The 20209-nt window shown below is 39.8% G+C and overlaps 1 non-coding gene across 1 annotated transcript; it reads right to left on the reverse strand.

Moving 5' to 3' along the window:
• Window positions 1-15164: 15164 nt before the first annotated feature.
• Window positions 15165-15235, reverse strand: TRNAG-GCC (transfer RNA glycine (anticodon GCC)). Its single transcript has one exon. It is a non-coding gene; the product is annotated as a tRNA-Gly (tRNA).
• Between the last annotated feature and the right edge of the window lie 4974 nt (window positions 15236-20209).

Below are 20209 nucleotides of genomic sequence, written 5' to 3' on the forward strand. Positions count from 1 at the left end.
TACTTTGTCTTCTCGAGCTTCCCTTTGAAATCTTCTGTTCAGTTCTTTTACTTCATCATTTCTTCCTTTTGCTTTAGCTGCTCGACATTCGGGAGCAAGTTTCAGAGTCTCTTCTGACATCCATCTTGGTATTTTCTTTCTTTCCTGTCTTTTCAACGACCTCTTGATTTCTTCATTTATGATGTCCTTGATATCCTTCCACAAATCATCTGGCCTTCCGTCATTAGTGTTCAATGCATCAAATCTATACTTGAGATGGTCTCTAAATTCACTTGGGGTATACTCAAGGACATATTTTGGCTCTTGTGGACTTGCTTCAATTTTATTCAGTTTCAGCTTGAACTCATATATGAACAATTGATGGTCTGTTCCACAGTTGGCCCCTGGCCTTGCTCTGACTGATGATATTGAGCTTTTCCATCGTCTCTTTCCACAGATGTAGTCGATTTGATTCCTGTGTGTTGCATCTGGTGAGGTCCATGTGTGTAGTCACCATTTGTGTTGGTGAAAAAAGATATTTGCAATGAAGAAGTCATTGATCTTGCACAATTCTGTCATTCAATCTCTGGTATTGTTTCTATTACCAAGGCCATGTTTTCCAACTACAGATCCTTCTGCTTTGTTTCCAACTTTTGCATTCCAATCACCAGTAATTATCAATGCATCCTGATTGCGTGTTATATATTAGACACGCTTTTTGTTACTTTATTTATAGGAATCCTCACTAAAGTCCTATGAAGGAAATACTATTATCTATTTGTGTGTGTCTCTTCTCTTCTTATAAGGACGCCATTCAGATTGTATTCACACAATAAAAAAAAAAATACAGTATTACCTCATCTTAACTTGATTACATCTGCAAAGATACTATTTCCAAATAAGGTCACATTCACAAGTAATGGGACACTTTTGGGGAGGACACAATTCAGCATATTAGAGGTAACTGGCCAAAAAGCCTTTGGTTAGGAAGCAGCAGAACTTCAATTTGCACTGCTCAGCTGCTAACCCAAAGGTTGTCAGTTTGAACCCACCAGCCACTCCTTGGGAGAAAGATGTGACAGCCTGCGTCCATAAAGATTTAAAAAAAAAAAAACCCATATCCATTGAGTCTACCCTGACTCATAGTGACCCTATAGTTTAGAGTAGAACTGCCCCTTAGGACCTCCAAGGATTGGTGATAGATTCAAACAGCAGACTTTTTGGTTAGTGCTCTTTGTGTGTGTGCACTTTAGGTGAAAATTTATAGAGCAGTTTAGTTTCTCATTAAGTTATTAATACACAAATTGTTGTGACATTAGTTGCCAACCCCACAACGTGTCAACACTCTCCCCTTCTCCACCCCAGGTTTCCTGATTCCATCTGTCCAGCTTTCCTGCCCTTCCTGCCTTCTAGTCTTTGGTTTTGGGCTGGCGTGCCCATTTAGCATTGTACACATGATTGAACTACAAAGCATGTTCCTCGTATGTATTATTGTTGGCCCTACAGACCTGTCTAATCCTTGGCTGAAGGCTGAACCTCGGGAGTGGCTTCAGTACTGAGATAAAAGTATGTCTGGGGGCCATGCCCCTAGGGCGTAGCTTTTAGCCACTGTGCCACCAGGGCTCCAAACCAGTTGCTGTAGAGCCAATTACTACTCATGGTGACCCCATGTGTGTCAGCGTAGAACTGCTTCACAGGGTTTGCCAAATGCTATGGTCTTTCAGAAGTAGATCACCAGGCCTTATTTTCCAAGGGGCCTGGGGTAGATTCAAACCACCAATCTTTCTGTTAGTTGCTCAGCACTTAAACTTCTGAGCCATCCAGGGACTCTCATAAAGATTTCAGCCTTGGAAACCCTATGGGGCAGCTACACCCTGTCCTACGAGGTTGCCATGAATTGGAATTGACTCAATAGCGATGGGTTTTTTTTTTTTTTGGTTTTGGTCTGGCACCAGAGACTATGTGCTTTCACTGTATGTTATAATGTTTTCATAGTCGGGGAATTCTGAGAGCAATTCAATTTAATTCTTTTTAACTGGATTAAATTAAAGCCTCCTATGGTTCCTCTCATGAGTAGGAGTCAACTCGAAGGCACTGGGTTTGGTTTTGGTTTGGTTTTATGGTCTCTCTGGAGCCCTGGTGGCACAGTGGTTAAGAGCTTGGCTGCTAACCAAAAGGTCGGATGTTTGAATCCACCAGTCACTCCTTGGAAACCCTATGGGGCAGTTCTACTCCATCCTATAGGGTCAGTATCAGTCAGAATCGACTTGATAGCAACAAGTTTGGTATGGTCCCTCTAGTGTCCCTGGTGGTGCAGTGGTTAAGAGCTCATCTGCTAGCCAAAAAGATTGGCAATTCAAATCCACCAGCCACTCCTTGGAAACCCTGTGGAGCAGTTCTACTCTGTCCTTTAGAGTCGCTATGAGTCAGAATTAACTGGAAGGCAATGTTTTTTTTGTTTTGTTTTGTTTTTTTATGGTGTCTGTAAGGAGTCCTAGTGATGTAGTGGTTAAGCACCTGGCTGCTAACTGAAAGGCTGGCATTTGAACTCACCAGCTGCTCTGAAAGATATAGCTGTCTGCTTCCGTAAAGATTACAGTCTTAGAATCCCTATTGTGTAGTTCTGCTGCATTCTGCAGGATCACTATGTGTTGGAATTGACTTGATGGCAATGGGTTTCTTTTGGTTTTGGTATGGCCCTTTTCAACTAGGGTCTGCCCCTCTACTTAGATTTTCACTTAATAAAGCATTTTATTTACAGAGCTTGCCTGATTTGAAGGAGTTTTCATTACAGGGAAATTAATTATATAATTGTTTCAGATTCTCCTGTTATGATACCTATTGTAATCTCCCTGCTATATATCATTGCCATAAAGGGTGCAGGTTATAAATATTGCCAATTGCTATGTAAATAGCACACCTGGGAACCTGTAATATAACAAACCAGCCGTTTCTTATCTCTTTAAGCATTCTTGGTGCAGAATCATGCTAAAAATAAATAAATATGGCATAACAATAGCCTTGTCCATTCCAACAATATAAAACTGATTTTTTTTTTTTTGTTGTTGTTGTTAAACATTCTACCTTCTACATCAATCAAGTCAGATTTCTACACCATTGGATGCCATTACCTTGCTCATGGTGGCTAAGATGTTGTGATATTTCTGTCCATGCCCCTTGATATGCATGTTTTGGGGGAGTCTTCCCAACCCATAAGCGACTCATTCCTCCACAGATGGATATGCAAAGACAGCCTCTTAGAAGCTGCCTGTCTGCTGAATGCCTCTGCCTTCCTGGACACAGCCATGGTCCAGAGTGGCTACCTGACCCAGCTTGAGCCAGTCAGATCTTCTGTCCTAGATATTTGGGATTAGGATTCAGTAAATCCATCTCTTGTGTCTTGGTCTTATCATGTCAAATGGGTAGCTGTACAACTGACAATTTATTTATAACTTGGATTGATTAGTTGGACTTTCAGGCAGGCAGAGATAAGGAGGGACAAAAGTCAGAGAAAGAATAATCTTTGGGGTCCTGATGACTTTCTATTATTATTACTCTTTTTTTTTTTTAGTTCTAGTCACCTCTGTAGTCCTTTATTTTTACATAAACTATATCTTTTTTATTTCGTCTACTGTTGTTAGGAATCTTTGTCTGCAAGTTCTTTGACTCCCAAATGAATGCCCCCGATATTCATATCCCCCCTAGTTTTCAAGTGAGTCTCATGCTTTTCATAATTTTGGGAACTGCATGCAGGTTACTCAACTCTGGAAAACTCTGACCTCTAATGATTACTCTGACATAATTACTTCAATGGTAAAACTGACTTCCTATAAAGGAAGAGGAAAGAATTAGACCCTTTATCTCCTTTGCACCATCTTTTCTTTACCTTGTGCTAATGCTGTGTTGTCTTTTCTCACTTATTTTTTGCTGCAGCAAATTTTGTACGTTCATTCATTCACTTAACAAATACTTATTGAATACTTAGTGTGTATTCATCTAAAGCACCAGGGATCTAGTAGGAATAAAACAAACATGAATCTATATCCTTGTGGATCTTCCACCATGACCAAATGGATTTATCATAAGAAAATCGATCATGTAATATACCACATTAATACAATAAAGGGGAAAAAAAGACATGCTCATTTCAATTCATGCAGAAAAGACATTTGACAAAATTCAACACTCTTTCATGGTAAAAACAAACTTCTCAGCCAACTAAGAATGGAAGGGAAATTTATCAACATGATCAAGGACATTTATGAAAAACCCACAGCTTATACCATACTCAGTGGTAGAATACTGAAAGTTCCCCCTAAGATCAAGAACAAGACAACAATGCTCATTTTCACCGTTTTACTAGAAGTTCTAGCCAGAGCAATGAGACAAGAAAAAGAAATGATAGACATCTACATAAAAAGGAAGAAGTAAAACTATCTCTGTTCTCAGATGACATAATCCCACATATAAAAAATCTCAAAGAAACCACAAGAAGGATACTACTGCTAATAAGGGAACTCAGCAAAGTGGCAGAGTGCAAGATCAACACACAAAAATCAGTTGCGTTTCTGTACACTGGTAATGAACAACTTGAAAGGCAAATTAAGAAAACAATTCCATTTACAATAGCATCTAAAAGAATGAAATACTTAGGAATAAACTTAACCAAGGGAATAAAAGGCTTACACGGTGAAAAATATAAAACACTGATGAAAAAAATTAATGAAGATGTAAATAAGTCCTATGTTCATGGATTGGAAGGCTTAATATTGTTAACATATCAATACTATTCAAAGTGACGACAGATTCAGTGCAATCACTATGAAAATTCCAACAGCCTTTTTTGCAGAAATGCAATAAGCCAATCCTCAAATTCACACGGAATTGCCAGAGGCTCCAAATTGCCAAAACCGTCTTGAGAAAGAGGCACAGATATGGAGGACTCACACTTCTTGATTTCAAAACTTACTGCAAAGCTACAATAATCAAGCTAGTATGGTACTGGCATGAGGATAGACAGATTGACCAATACGATAGAGTTCAGAGCCCCAAAGAAGCTCATACATATACATACGTAATATATCTACATATATACATACATGGTATAAGCCCATATATGATTTTTGACAAAGGTGCCAAGTCCATTGAATGTGTAAAAAATAGTATTTTCAATAAGTGGTGCTGGGACAATTGAATCTCCACACCCAAAAGAATTAAGTTGAACCAATATATGAAAATTAACTCAAAATAAATCGATGACTTAAATATAAGAGTTAAAACAATAAAACTAAAAAAGAAAAATCTTTAAGACCTTGTATTTGACAATGGATTCTTAGACATAACACCAAAAGCATAAGAAACAAAAGAAAAATATATCATTTGACTTCATCAAGACAAAAAATTTGTGAACATGGAAAGACATTATTAAGAAAGTGAAAAGACAATCTATAGAACAGGAGAAAATATTTGCAAATCATGTATCTGATAAGGGTTTCACATTCATAATATATAAAGAACTATAACTGTACAAGAAAAAGATATGCAACCCAATTAAAAATTGGGCAAAGGATTTGAATAGACATTTCTCCAGAGAAGACATATAAATGGCAAATAAGCACATGAAAAGATGCTCAACATCATTAGTCATTAGGAAAATGTAAATAAAAACCACAAAGAGATACCACTTCACACCCACTAAGAAAACTATGATCAGAAAAATGGAAAACAAGTGTTGGCAAGGATGTGGAGAAACTGGGACCCTCATCCATTGCTGGGGAGACTGTAGAATGGTGCAGCTGGTAGGGAAAACATTTTGGCAATTCCTCAAAAATTTAAACATAGAATTGCCGTATGACTCACCCCTTGGTATAGACCCAAAAGTCTTGAAATCTAGGACTCAGACAGATACTTGTACACTAATGTTCATTGCAGCATTATTCAGAATAGCCAAAATTTGGAAACAACCCAAGTGCCCATCAATAGATAAATGCATAAACAAAAATTTGGTGTTTACATACCATGGAACACTAACCAGTCATAAGAAGGAATGAACTGCTAATACCTGTTAAAACATGAATGCTACAAGACGGATGAAGGTATTACGCTAAGTGAAAGAAGCCAAACACAATAGGACAAATATTGTATGATTCCACTCACACAACCAATTCAAAGAGACAGATAATAGATAGGCATTACTGCAAGTCAGGGAATGGGTGGTTATTGTTCAAGGAGTACACAGTTTTTGCACAGGGTGATGAGAAAATTTTGGAAATAGATGTGGTGATGGTTGCACAACATTGTGACTGTAATTATTGTCAATTGTATATTTAAAAATGATTAAAATGGCAAATGTTATGTTGTATGTATTTAACTACAATAAAATTTGAAAAAACTTTGGTGAAGAAGACTATTGGTGATACACTGGAGAAAAGAAAAACCAGGGAACAGGGATACAGAATGTGAGGTGGGAGGTGAAATGATGAAAGGGCGAACTAGCAGATGTTCCAGGCAGACAGAACAGGACAGTGGCTGTGAAGGGGAGCAGGTCTGGGGTATTTGAAGAAGAACAAGGCCAGTGTGGCTAGAGCCAAGGAAGTAAGAGGAGATGCAGCCAGGGAGGAGAGAGTGGTGGAGCCCACTGTGGAGGGAGTTTGGCTTTTGGTCTGAGTGAGATGAGGTGTTACTGGATGGTTTTGAGTAGTATTGTGTTTTAATCATATTACCTTGGATGAAGCGTGATAAGGGAGACACGGATGAAGAAAGAGACCGTGAAAGTTTTAAATGTTGTATCATACTCATAGTTCCCTGAGAACACAGCATGCCATGATGCAAGCCACTCAGGGGTCTGCACTTGGGGAGAGGGCAACAATAAGCTGGCCCCTAGACTGCTTATGTGAAGAGGGTTGGTGGTGCCATGGTTAAGTGCTCAGCTGCTAACTGAAAGGTTGGCCTCGAAAACCCTATGGGGCAGTTCTACTCTGTCTTACAGGGTTGCTATGAGTCAGAATTGACTCAACAGCGCACAATGACAACAGCAACAGCTTATGTATGGCAAGCAGAATAAGGTTAGCTAGATTTCATGGGCTTCCTGGGGTTTGAGTATTGTGTGTTAAGGGTCAGCATGAATGAAATCCCCCAAATGTAGGCATCAGTTCAGTGCTTACCTCACCACTTCTTCGACCTTATTGCCAGCCACTCCCACAACACTCTCTCTGACCCTAGCCACCTGGAGCTAGGTCAGAGCTCATAAACTGAAAGGACACTGTTCTTCAGACTGCCAAATAGGCAGATGCCAACCACAAGTTTGGGAGTCCACACAATACCGCAACCTTCAGACCTGCTGGCCACCTATTTGGGGTTGGTTTCCCACCCCTCTTTCAGGATGCCAGCTGTAAGTTCAGGATTTCACACAACACCATTACTTTGTTACCTTCTGGCTCCTACTATCTTTTTGGGTTTGATAATCCACTGGAAGACTCACAGAACTCAGAGAGTACACCATACCTATGACTACAGATTTATTATACCCGTTGCCGTTGAGTAGATTCAGACTCATGGAGACCATACAGGACGGAGTAGAGCTGCCCCATGAGGTTTACCAGGCTTTAATCTTTATAGGAGCAGACTGCCACATCTTTCTCCCACAGAGGGGCTGGTGGATTTGAACCGCTAACCTTTCAGTTAGCAGCTAAGTGCTTAACCACTGCACAACCAGCGCTTCTTCAGATTTATTGTAGTAAAACAAAACGAAACAAAACAAAGAACAAATGCATAGGATGAGATCTGAGAGGGTTCCCAACGTGGAGATTCCACGTCCCAAGGGACATGCTATGTTTCTGAGAGCAGACGTTTTTGGCAACCAGGAAGTTCTCTGAGCCTCCGTGCTCAGGACTTTTATCATCAGTCCTGCATAATAAGCTAACTTGTACCTCCTGAGGCTAGTTCATATCAGCCTCCCAGGTGAGTCGTTTCTGGTCTGGCCAGCCCCCACTTCCCAGCACAAATTCTCATGTGTGGCCTGGAAGTCCTAGGCCAAGGCACCCCAATTATTCCAAGAGTTATTTCTCTGGAGCCATGGACAAAGGCCACCTTACTTAGGGTAAAACTAGGTACTTTACCCTACAGGTATTTTGAATAATTCTACAGGCTCTAGGCCATAGGAACTCTCCCTAGCTGCTGGGTACCTAGCCCACGTAATTAGGGCAGTTGCATAGTGACTCGGGAGTAGGAGATCCTCAGAAGGGAAGGGTAGGAGAATGGACTTAATCAGATGCTCAAGAAGGGGAATGGACCGACCTCCAGCCGGGGCCCCAACACTGTGTCAAAACAGTATTTGTGAGACATTATATTACACAGCAACCCTTCTGACTTATGCCTCTATATCTCACTCTGGCTTCTGTACTGACAAGAGTTAGGGTCAGAAGTTAAAGCAGAGAGATGGTTAGGAGGCCATTGCAGTATTCCAGGTGACAGATGATGGTGGCTTGTGCCAGGATGGTAGCAGTGAAGGTGGTGCCAAGTTATTAAATCTAGATCCAACAGGATTTGCTGACAATTTGAAGTGTGGTAGAAAGAATGCAGGTTCTCGAGCAGCTCCTGACATTGACTGTGTGATAAGAGTCAAATGATGTAACCTGTCGTAGAGGTAAAAATTGAAGAATTGAAAGGGATTTTGGAGAGACTGTCAGTTTCTTCATCTACTAAATAACAATAATGGTAACAAACAGGTACACAGCACTACCTACGTGCCAAGTATGTTTCTTAACTGAAACCAAACTAAACCAACTGCCATGCTTGATTCTTATTCATGGTGATCCCATGTATTTTACAGTATAACTGCCTCTGTAGGGTTGTTAATAGCTCTGATCTTTCCAAAGTAGATTGCCAGACCTTTCTTCCAAGGTGCCTCTGGGTGGCTTTGAACTGCCAACCTTTTGGTTAGTAGCTGGTGCCTGTTTGTGCCACCCAGGGACTCCTAGCAGGATTCTTAGCACTACACATATATTACCTAATTTAACCCTCTCTTTAATTTTATGGGGTAATCATAGTATTATTCCAGTTTGGAGACGTAGAAAGCGCAGGGCACAGAGAGGTTAAGAAATTTGCTCAAAGTCACATAATTAGAAAGTGATAAAACCAGGGTTTGAACTCCATGTGAGAAAGTTATTGTCGATAACTAATAAAGACCAAGTGACTTAAGGGTTTGAAAGTCTATGTAGATACACAAACGTGTTACTTCTGAAACACAGTAGTTTCTTGAGTTTTAAGTTAGCAGTGCTGGATATGTCTCCCTGATAGCGGTAGGGCTGGGGAGGAGTCCATGAAAAAGAGACCATGTGTAAATCTGATAAACATAAACCACAATGTGTGTTATTTCCATCTTTGGAGTGTTGTAACTATGAGACTATCTATTTTATGCTGCATTGACATACTTTTTTGATTCAGAAAATCAATATAATATTTTTCTAGGCTGTGGTCTGACAACAACCTCTGACTCAAGAATCAGATTACTTAAAGTCAATCACTAGCTTCCCTGCTGGTTTGTTTCTGGCTTCATGTCCTCACTTTCAGAAGGTCTGTCCTAGGACTGTGTGTCCGGAACGCAGACAGTGCCCGGGAGTGCAGATTTATGGAGCACGAGAGCCTCGGTTCACATGTTACAGTAATGCTCAACGGTTTATTTTTCTTTGTATTGTGTTATTTACTGAGAAACCTGCTTCCAACAAATCCCTAAGGATACAAATAAGATTTTTCTTCTTACTTTTTCTTTACATTTTCTAGAGTTTCTCCTAGAGTGACTTGATTCAGCTTTCTTTGTCTTTTGGAGCCAAAGCCTGCTCAAGGAGATTAGCCAACATCCTCTGATCTGGAAGCTGGTGATGAGAGAGAGATGCCTGCCTTTATCTGATGCTCAAATTCCCCACAGTTCAGAAGAATAACTCCCAATCAAATTCCCTTATTTGTTTAATGGACATCAGAGGTGGCAGACTTAGGGAAACTAATGACACCATTCATTCATGCATTCATGGGGTCACTCCTCCATTCACATGAACAATGCTGATTAAGTACCTGCAACCTGGCATACGCAGAGGTTTGGAAAAAATCTCATTTTCTGTCTAAATCTGTTCATTTTCGCTCAATGCATTGAAAGGAAGTGGGCATTTCTCAAGTCTCCGTTATATTACTATACCAAAAGTCACCTTTAGTGGGAGTAGAATAGGGAAAAATTCCAAGAACAAAGAAGTCAAATTCATTTCTAACATAATTTGTTGTAAGCCTCCAGCTATTGCCTGACTGCTGACTTGTAGTGATGAGTAGAGAGAAAGACAACTGTCCATAAAGTCTTCTATTGTTGGCGTTTAGTCAAATCTTAAGTGTGAACGCCTACTCAGTTAGTGCTGAGACTTGCCACGATAAAATCTTGCTATCTCTAGTGGAACGAAAACAAGGAAAGCTTTTATCTGTGGGATAAATTATTAATCATTTCAGCGTATCTTCCTTGGCATCAACAAAGGCAGAAAAGTGATGGGTCAAAACCAATTTGTCATGGTCCAGTACGTGCTTGGTGACTCCTTGGTCTGTCATGTAGGTCAAGCTTGGATTTGATGCTCTGGTGGCCAGAGCATATAAAAAATATATGGTAGAAGCTAGAGTTCACCTGTGCCGGCGCTTGGGTTCCAAATAGAAAGCCTGAAAAGGAGCAGCCGCAGAGCGAGGCCTCAGAGGAGAGACCAGAAGCCCGTGCTCGCACTTAATGGACTATCACAACTGCAGTTTGCTGAACATAAGTAGCTCTTCTAAGGGGGCACTTAAAATACACAACAACTGCTGTGCTGTTGCTATTCCTGTCAGGCAGAAGGTACTAACCAGGGAGGGAAATGAAAATGAAGGCGCCTGGTCTTTGAGCTAGCATTGCCTCTATTTGAGTTTTACCATTGCAAGAGGTGAAAAGTCAGTCAGATCTTTCTTCCCGGAGAGGGAGCACCAGAATGAAAACAGGGTATCATCCTTCAGATGTTTTTGAGAAGGATAGAGAAAAGGGGAAGAACGCTTGATCCAGTTCTCTTTAAAAGAAAAAAAAAAGCCAGCAGGCGAGAGCAGTTAAAAATAAACGTTAGCTGGATTTCCCCTTTGTGCCTCGCTGCCTACTCACTGCAGCAGAAACCAGCCCTTGGAATGAGAAGCCCGAGTAGCCCTGAGTGCTCCCTTTTAAAAACAAGCCTTGTAAATAGCCCATCCAGTTGGAAAATAAGGTCATGAGACAGCAACCCAGGCTCTGGGGAGGCCAGTGTGGACGAAGCAAGCTTGCCTGCATCTCTTTGTATCCAAGCCCCAGAGCTTCATCTTAGCAATTTCCACTTCAGGGCTGCTCAGAGGCTGCTTCAAAAGTGTAGCTACCAAGAGCCAGCCAAGCTATTTGGAAGAAGTTCAAAATTTGAGGCTTTGCAGCATTTGCCATCTTAGAGGCACTGTGGCTGCTGGTAAAGTATGTGCTCTGTCTGTTCGGAAGCCCTCATGGAATGTGTCTTTTGCTGGGAGTTCTCTGAAACGGTGGGACATGCAGACTGGCAGGAACGTTCTCACATCTCATCTGGGGTGGGCCAACATAGACAATGATCTCCACAAGGTTTGGCTAGTTGTTCCCTATTGATTTAGCACTCCATGGGTAAAAGGACACAGGAGCCTGTGAGACCCAGGTTCAAATACCGGTGTTACCACTTAATAACTGTGGGTCTTTTGGCAATTTATTTAATCTTTAATGTCACGGTTTACTCATCCATAAAATATACACCTGATAGAGACACTATGAAGGAGTAGATGTAAAGATTAACTGAGATAATTCATGAAACTTCCCACCCAGTGTATTTTAGTTCCTGTTGCCAAGTAGGAGCCCTGGTGGCACAGCAGTTAAGAGCTATGGCTGCTAGCCAAAACGTGAGCAGTTCAAATCCGCCAGCGCCCCTTGGAAACTCTAAGGGGCAGTTCTACTGTGTCCTATAGGCTCGAGATGTGTCAGAATCGACTCGATGGCAATGTGTTATTGCTGAGTAACAAACTATAAAGCAACTATTTTATTAGGCTTATGAATTCTCTGTATCAGGAGTTCCAACAAGGCACAGAAGTGCTATCTCTTCTCTGCTCTAAATGTCTGGGGCCTCAGCTTGGGCAACTCTAAGGCTGGGAGTGTGGTGGTTCGATGCATGGGCTGGAATCTTCTGGAAGCACCTTCACTTTTCACTCCTGACTGGCAGCTGAAGCTGGCTGTTGTCTGGACCTCAGCTGGGTTTGCTTGTTGGAAAACCTCCATAAGGCCTCTCCATGTAGTCTGGGTTTCCTCACAGCATGGCCATTCCAGCATAACTGGACTTCTTACACGGCAGCTCAGGGCTCCAAAGCTGAGTGTCCTAGTAAACCAGGTAAAAAGCTCCATGGTAAATGCTTGCCTTCTGCTATTTAGCCTTGAAAGTAACAGCATTATTTATGCCATATGGTTATAAGTCACAAGCCTACCCATATTCAAGGGGAGGGTAATTAGACTCTACTTCTTAAATGGGGAGTGGCACCATTCCAGTAGGGCATGTGGGATGAGGGATAATATCCTGACCATTTTCAGAAAACCCAGTCTGCCTGGCATAGAGCATTTGTGTAATAAATGTTTATATGCCAGAGTAGGTGAACCATATTGCCTTTTTTTCCTGGCTTTACTGTATCTTTTAATTTATTACATCCAGTAGCTGTTCAGACTTCTTCCTTTGCTCTAGCTAAAGGGAAATCTTGGCACCTGCCTAGATAAAGATTTAAGCTCCATCTCAGACCAACTGTTTTCCACTAAGAATAAGTAACTCAGTGCCACCCAACAGCTTGTGACAGCCTAGCATCAGCAGGAAAGCTTTCTGATAATTCCACTTCCAAGTAAAAAGACCTGCCAGTCTCCTCGCCATGTCCTATGTGCTTAACGGAGCAATCCCAAAATACTCTCCAAAAGTCACAGCTTTAAAGGTTTCCTGTTGCTTAAATAAAGGCTATGGAAGCTTACCACCAAAAGATTTCTAAGCTGTCTGTCGGGATTGAGTCTGAAATCACCAATGTCATTTATCTCACTCCATATTCCTTTTGGGAGACAGATCTTTAGGAAAAGATCTTTCCTATCCTGTCTTATCTCCCTTGCAGATGATCCCTGCAGGACATCCATTCATTTAATCAGCAAGTCTTTGTTGGATATCTACTGTGTTGTGCAAGGCACTGGAGTAAACAAACAAACAAAAATGCCATCCATCTCCGTGGAGCCTATAATCTAGTGGGGACCAAACACTATAAAAATAAACACACAAATACTTATTATTTACCCTAATATAAATTATAGTATTCTTATAGCAATGACATAAAATGGATTCATGATACTGGGAGATAGAGGAAAATCCTGGAGTGATGTCTTTTGGAGGTGAGAGGGGTGGATCAAAATCACACGTGATCTTTCCAAGAAGCCAGAACAGTTTATCCACACGTGTATTGGGACAGAAGATAGTGAACAGGTAATTTAAACTGGACAAGGAAAAGACTGAAGCCATTGGGTGAGTCACAGTGAAAAGATGGTCAGATGGGTGTATCAGTAGACCCCAATATAGTCTAAGGATAGATAGACTAGGAATGCTAGAGGGATAGAGCTAGAAAAAGAGAGGAACACATGCTTGGAAAAGAAGGTGCTTGAAACTGAAATTACAGAAGAGTGCAATTATTGGTAATGACAAGGCCTACAGCATGACTGTAGGAAAGAGTGGCTAAAGTAGGTGAGAAAGGAGTTAAAGGTACCGAGAGAGTAGAGCATCGGAAAGACTCATCTTCCTTGACCAACAAGCAGCATTTAACACAGTTGATGATTCTCTGCTCCAGAGTAATTTTCTTCCCTTGGCTTCTGATGAACACATTTTCCTGGTTTTCCCCTGCCACTTGGGATGCTCTTTCTCAGGTTTTTTTTGCCAGTACCTCCTCATCTCTTCAAGGTTTTAATGCAACATAGGCAGTCCCCAGGTTATGAACGAGACCAGTTCCTAAGTCTGCCTTTAAGTCAAATTTGTAGGAAGTTGGAACAGGTACATATGGTTCTTAGTAAGCATCAGTTAGTCAAATGTTTTTGTCTTAAAAAAAGAAAAAGTTGCCATCGAGTTGATTTCGACTCATAGCAACCTTATAGGACAGAGTAGAACTGCCCCATAGGGTTTCCAAGGAGTGGCTGGTGGATTCAAGCTGCTGACCTTTTGGTTAGCAGCTGAGTTATTAACCACTGGGCCACCAGGGCTCCAGTGTGTGTCTTTGTATATAGTACGTATTTTACCCTTCTAGGCATATAAAACGCTTAAGGAACACTTCCAAACAGCACAATGTTTTCATGAGTGTCGCAAAGTAGTGTGTGAGTTTCTTATTACAAGCCATTGCATGTATTTGACTCAAATGTTTAATAATATAGTAGGCTTTATGGCAGCCCATTCGTAAGGACGAGTTGTCTGTAAGTGAGATGTTCATAACCTGGGGATGGCCTGTACCCATAATAAGGAAAAAAAGGTGGCGTAGTAAAATCATTATGTAAAGGAATATGAGCTTCTAATCTGTGTGAATGAATTACATAATTTGCCAATTCATAAACTGTTTCCATAAGTGGTTATAAATGGGCCCACTATATTCCCTGTGAAGGAGTACCTCTCTCTGCGTGAGCCCTAACATGACATGAAAATCAAGTGTATGAAATTCCAACCTATGTTTCTTTGCCTAAAGAATGCCAAGAACATAGTAGGTACTCAATAAATACCAGTTGGCTGAATTAACATTCTCTCTATTCCTAGTTTCCGGAAGATTTTTAAATGAAAAATAGATTGTGAACTTAAGCAAATTATCTTCATTCATTGAGATTGCCCTGAGGTTTTATCCTGTAGTTCTTGAAATAAATTATTTCAGAAATTTTTCTGACTTTGGAACTTCCTTGCATCCCTGGCTAAATACTCTTAAAAACCAAACTAAAAACCAAACCCAGTGCCGTCGAGCCGATTCCGACTCATAGTGACCCCATAGGACAGAGTAGAATTGCCCTTAGGGTTTCCAAGCAGCACGTGGTGGATTCAAACTGCCAACTCTTTGGTTAGCAGCCGTAGCACTTAACCACTACACACCACCAGGGTTTCCAAAGACTTAGCTGCATTGGCCAGCAATCGAACCCAGGCCTCCCGCGTGGCAGGTGAGAATTCTACCACTGAACCACCAATGCCATTAATGCCATTAAAAAAAAAAATGCCATTACGTAACTGTAATTTCCGATTTCTCACCCTTTAATTTTGTTTGCAATCTCTCTCTGTTTTTTACTCTCTTTCTCTCTTTTTCTTCATCAGTCTTATTGGAGATTTAATTATTATTAATCTCTTCAAAGACTCAGCTTTCGGATTTCCTATCATCTCTGTCTTTATGGTGGCTGTTGATACTAGTTCTGCTACACTGTTTTGGTTGTCCCTCTCTATTTTATTGATTCTGCCCTTTTTTATTCTGGCATTTTGAGTTGAAAATTTACCTTACTTGTTTTCAGTCTTCTTTGAGTACCGCTTTAGCGCTGCCCCTCAAACTGTGATATGCAATGCTTTCTTCATCATTTAATTTTTAGTATTTTGTAGTTTCCTCATGATTGCCTTTGTAAATCAAGGGTTGTGTTTGGTAGTATCGTTTTAGCTTTTCTTTTTTTTTAAACAAGGGATTTTTTTTTAAGCTTTCCATTTGTTAAATAGTTCTAATTTGATTGTAAAGTTAGATTGTTGATTTGTGCTTCTTCTAAATGTATTAAGATGAGCAGTGTGCAGTGTAGCCCACTACGTGAACTTTTTTTATGAATGTTCTATATGGGCTGAAAAAGTATGAATTCCTACTTTTGTAAATGTATCTACACACATATATGTAAATACATATACACACATATGGAGCCCTGGTGGTGCAGTGGTAGGAGCATGGCTTTTGACCAAAAGATCAGTGGTTGGAATCCACCAGCTGCTCCTTGGAAACCCTATGGGGCAGTTCTACTCTGTCCTATAGGGTAGCTATGAGTTGGAATCGACTCAACGGCAATGAGTTTGGGTTTGGTTTTGGTTATATACACACGTAGTTGTTGTGAGGTGCCATTAAGTCTATTCCAATTCCTAGCTACCCTGTGTACCACAGAATAAAACACTGTCTGGTCCTGCACCTTCCTCACCATCATGGTTATGCTTGAGCCCATTGTTGCAGCCACTGTGTCAGTCCATCTCACCAAGGATCTTCTTCTTTTCCACTGACCCTGTACTTTACCAAGCATGATGTCATTCTCCAGGGACTGATCCCTCCTGACAACACGTCCAAAGTGTATAAGATGTAGTCTCACCATCCTGCTACTAAGGAGCATTCTGGTTGTACTTCTTCCAAGACAGATTTGTTCCTTCTTTTGGCAGTCCATGGTATATTCAATATTCTTCACCAACACCACAATTCAAAGACATCAATTCTTCTTCAGTCTTTGCTATTCATTGTCCGGCTTTCACATGCATATGATGAGATTGAAAATTCCATGGCTTGGGTCAGGCACACCTTAGTCTTCAAGGTGACATCTCTGATTTTCAACACATTAAAGAGGTCTTTTGCAGCAGATTTGCCCAGTGCGATGCATCTTTTGATTTCTTGACTGCTGTTTCCATGAGTGTTGATTGTTGATCCAAGTAAAATGAAATCCTTGACAACTTCAATCTTTTCCCCATTTATCATGATGTTGCTTATTGGTCCATACACACATATACTTACATAAATTGCTATGAATATAATACCAAAAAAAAAAACAACCCACTGCCACCGAGTCGATTCCGACTCATGGCGACCCTATAGGACAGAGTAGAACTGCCCCATAGAGTTTCCAAGGAGCGCCTGGCAGATTTGGACTGCCAACCTCTTAGTTAGCAGCTGTAGCACTTAACCACTACGCCTCCAGGGTTTCATGAATATAATAGTTTGTTTATTAATTGATAGTTCTATCTTTTGTACTTTTATTATTTCTGTATACTTGAGTTGACAATTGTTGAACAGGACTGTTAAAATCCATAAATACAATCTACTTCCTCTAAATTTTTGTCAATTGCTGCTTTCTGCATTTTTAGGCTATATTGGTCTGGATTATTTCATCTTCTGATTCTTTTTCCCTGTATAATACGTATTTCTTTGTGTCTTTTTTTGCATTAAATTTTATTTTGCACTAAAGTTGTTGCTTTTCAGTTGTCTTATTTTTTTCCTGGTGTATCTGCATCTGCTGCCATGTAATGTGCAATCTTTCTATTTTTTAATATGTTGATTATAGATACCATAGTGCTAGATCTTTTCTTCATCACATCTGTAAACCCATATGGTTTTGAATATAACACAAATGCTTGTATTATAATCAGAATTATGTTAAAATTTATCTTTGTCACTTCACTCATGTTTGCTATTTACCATACTTAAATATTTGTTCTCATTTCTTTCTTTTAATTGGATATAGCAAGTTTTGCTATGTTGTTTTACAATTGAAATTTTTTATTTTAGTTATTCTGCAATTACCATTACCTCAAGACTGTGTTTCTCCAGGAACTAAACAAGAAAATTCATTATTATATACTTCACATATGTACAGTTTAAAGAATGATAAAAGGATACCCAGGTGTACACTACCCAGTGTCTAGAATAAAATATTTTCAAATCGCCTTTTGTCACTTTCCAGGCACATACTTATCCACATTCCCATGAATAGCCACTGTCTTAAATTGTGTGTTTATCATCCATAAATGTATTTAATGTTTTACCAAACATGGCATGTGTCCCTAAATTACTTGGTGTTTAGTTTGGATGTTATCAAACTTTATGTAAATAGAATCCTACACTATGTAACTTGCCTCTTTCTTTCTTTATTTTGCATAACATTATATGTTTGAGAATCATCCAGATTGATACATATATAGAGGTTTCATTAATTTTCACTGATGTACATATTTAACGGAAACCTCGGTAGCATAGTGGTTAAGTGCTACAGCTGCTAACCAAGAGGTCAGCAGTTCGAATCACCAGGCACTCCTTGGAAACTCTATTGGGCAGTTCTACTCTGTTCCATAGGGTCGCTATGAGTTGGAATCAACTCAACGGCAGTGGATTTTTTTTTTTAATATATTTAACAGTATAAATAAACTACAGATTATCTAACCATTGGTCTATAAGTGAACATTTGTAGTCACTTATTTTTATCTCTTTACTTATAAGAGCAATGCTGTTGTAAACATGTCCAGACATTGTTAGCGATGATTACGTGTTGGGCTCTTGCATCCACATAAGGAAGTGTGGGTTCCATTAACTCATCTATGCAATGTGCTTTTACATCTTTGATGCATTTGACCCTTTATCTATTTGTCATTTTCTTACTAATTTTTGTAATATATATATATTCTGAATTCCAAATATTTATTGGTTTCTTGTATTTCAAATATTTCCTTCAAATTTGTGACTTTTTATTTTTTGGATATACAGAATTTCTTACAGTAAATGTGATCAAGTCTATCAATCTTTTACTTAACGGTGTGCATATTTGTGTCTTGTTTAAAAATACTTCCTGAACCTCATGATCCTATTGGCATTTTTCCTCTATTTTCTTCAAAAATTTTTAAGTTTTGCTTTTCATGTTTTGTTTTTTACAGTCTGGAATTGATTTCCTTTTTTGCACTGTTGTTGAAAATATACACAGCAAAACATAACATACACCAATTCAACAAGTTGAATACAATGACTTTGACTATGTTCTTCCAATTTGTTCCTCCCATATTGACATAAACTCATTTCCCCCTTGGAATTGATTTTTATATATGATGTGAGGTAGGGATTTAATTTCTTGGGTTTTGTTTTTGTTTTGTTTTCTGTGTGGATAACCAAATATCGAATGTTATTTATTAAACAGTCTACCTCTTCCCTCACTTGCCTGTTCTGACAACTCTATCAAGCATCTATCAATGCATAAATCTATTTCTAGTTACTGCTTTGTCTATTCTTTGTTTACACCGTATATCTGACAACTGAGCATAATCCTAACTGATACAAAAACAACAAAATGGTGGCAACATAAACTTTGTTGACTTCATGACTTTGTCTAACATGGTTCTGCGTGGCATTTTTAAGTCAAGAACCTCAAAGTACCTCACAGCCTGGTTGCCAGACACAGAGTCAACTTCTTATTTTACAAATAAGGAAGCTAAAGCAGAGATGTAGGTAGTGTGCATGGTCAGCAGGGGCCTTGAAATGAAATTATCTCCAGCCAGATCCTGATTTTGCCATTTACTGACTTAAGTAACCTGTCCTCAGATAAATTACTTGGCATCCTTAAGCTCTGATTTCTTATTTTTAAAATGCGAGTAGTAGTGCATCAATACCTCAAGTGGTTGTCGTAAAGATTAAATGAGAACGTATATGCAGAGCATCTGGCAGACTAACCGGCATAGTGCCATATAAAGGAAGAACTCAGCTAAATGAATAAAATACAGTCCTGGAGCAGCAGACACTATAAATTGGTGTCTCACAGTACCCATGCCCAAACACTTCTATCTTGAATTTCTATTCTATAGAGCCTGTAAATTCAAAACCGCATTTTTCAGATTCCCTTGCCCCTACGATTCCTCAGATGACCTAGTTCTGCTAAGCAGACAAAATCTCTTGAGAAGCGAGTAAATGATATGAGTGAGGGCCACACAGGGAAACAATGCCTACATACAAGCATGGTGGTGAAGGTCTTTCATTCAGTGGGGCCACCTGAGATGCACTTTCCAGTCCACGACCGAAGCCACAATGGTTTCTGTGAGAACAGCGGACGGGGGCATTTCCCATGCCTCTTTTAGTCTCCTCTGAGTAGTATGTAAGCCATGTTTCGAAGGTCTTCAGGAGATTCCATGAGCTATCTAATATTTGTATCTATTCATTGGACAAATATTTATAATGCACCTATGTGCTTAACACTGATTATACATTTGGAATACATCAGTAGACAAAATAGAGGTCCCTACTCCAAAGGTGCTTACGCTGTAGCAGGTGAAGACAGATTAAAGGAGTAAATAGAGCGAGAGAATAAGTGAGATATTGTGTGAGAAGGTGGTAAGTGCTAGGGGAAAACAAAGCAGTAGAGCAAAGCAAGAGAGATCAAGTGTGGCAGAGGTGGTGGTGGAGGCTT

Source organism: Loxodonta africana, chromosome 4, assembly GCF_030014295.1.
Source record: "Loxodonta africana isolate mLoxAfr1 chromosome 4, mLoxAfr1.hap2, whole genome shotgun sequence".
NCBI lineage: Eukaryota > Metazoa > Chordata > Mammalia > Proboscidea > Elephantidae > Loxodonta > Loxodonta africana.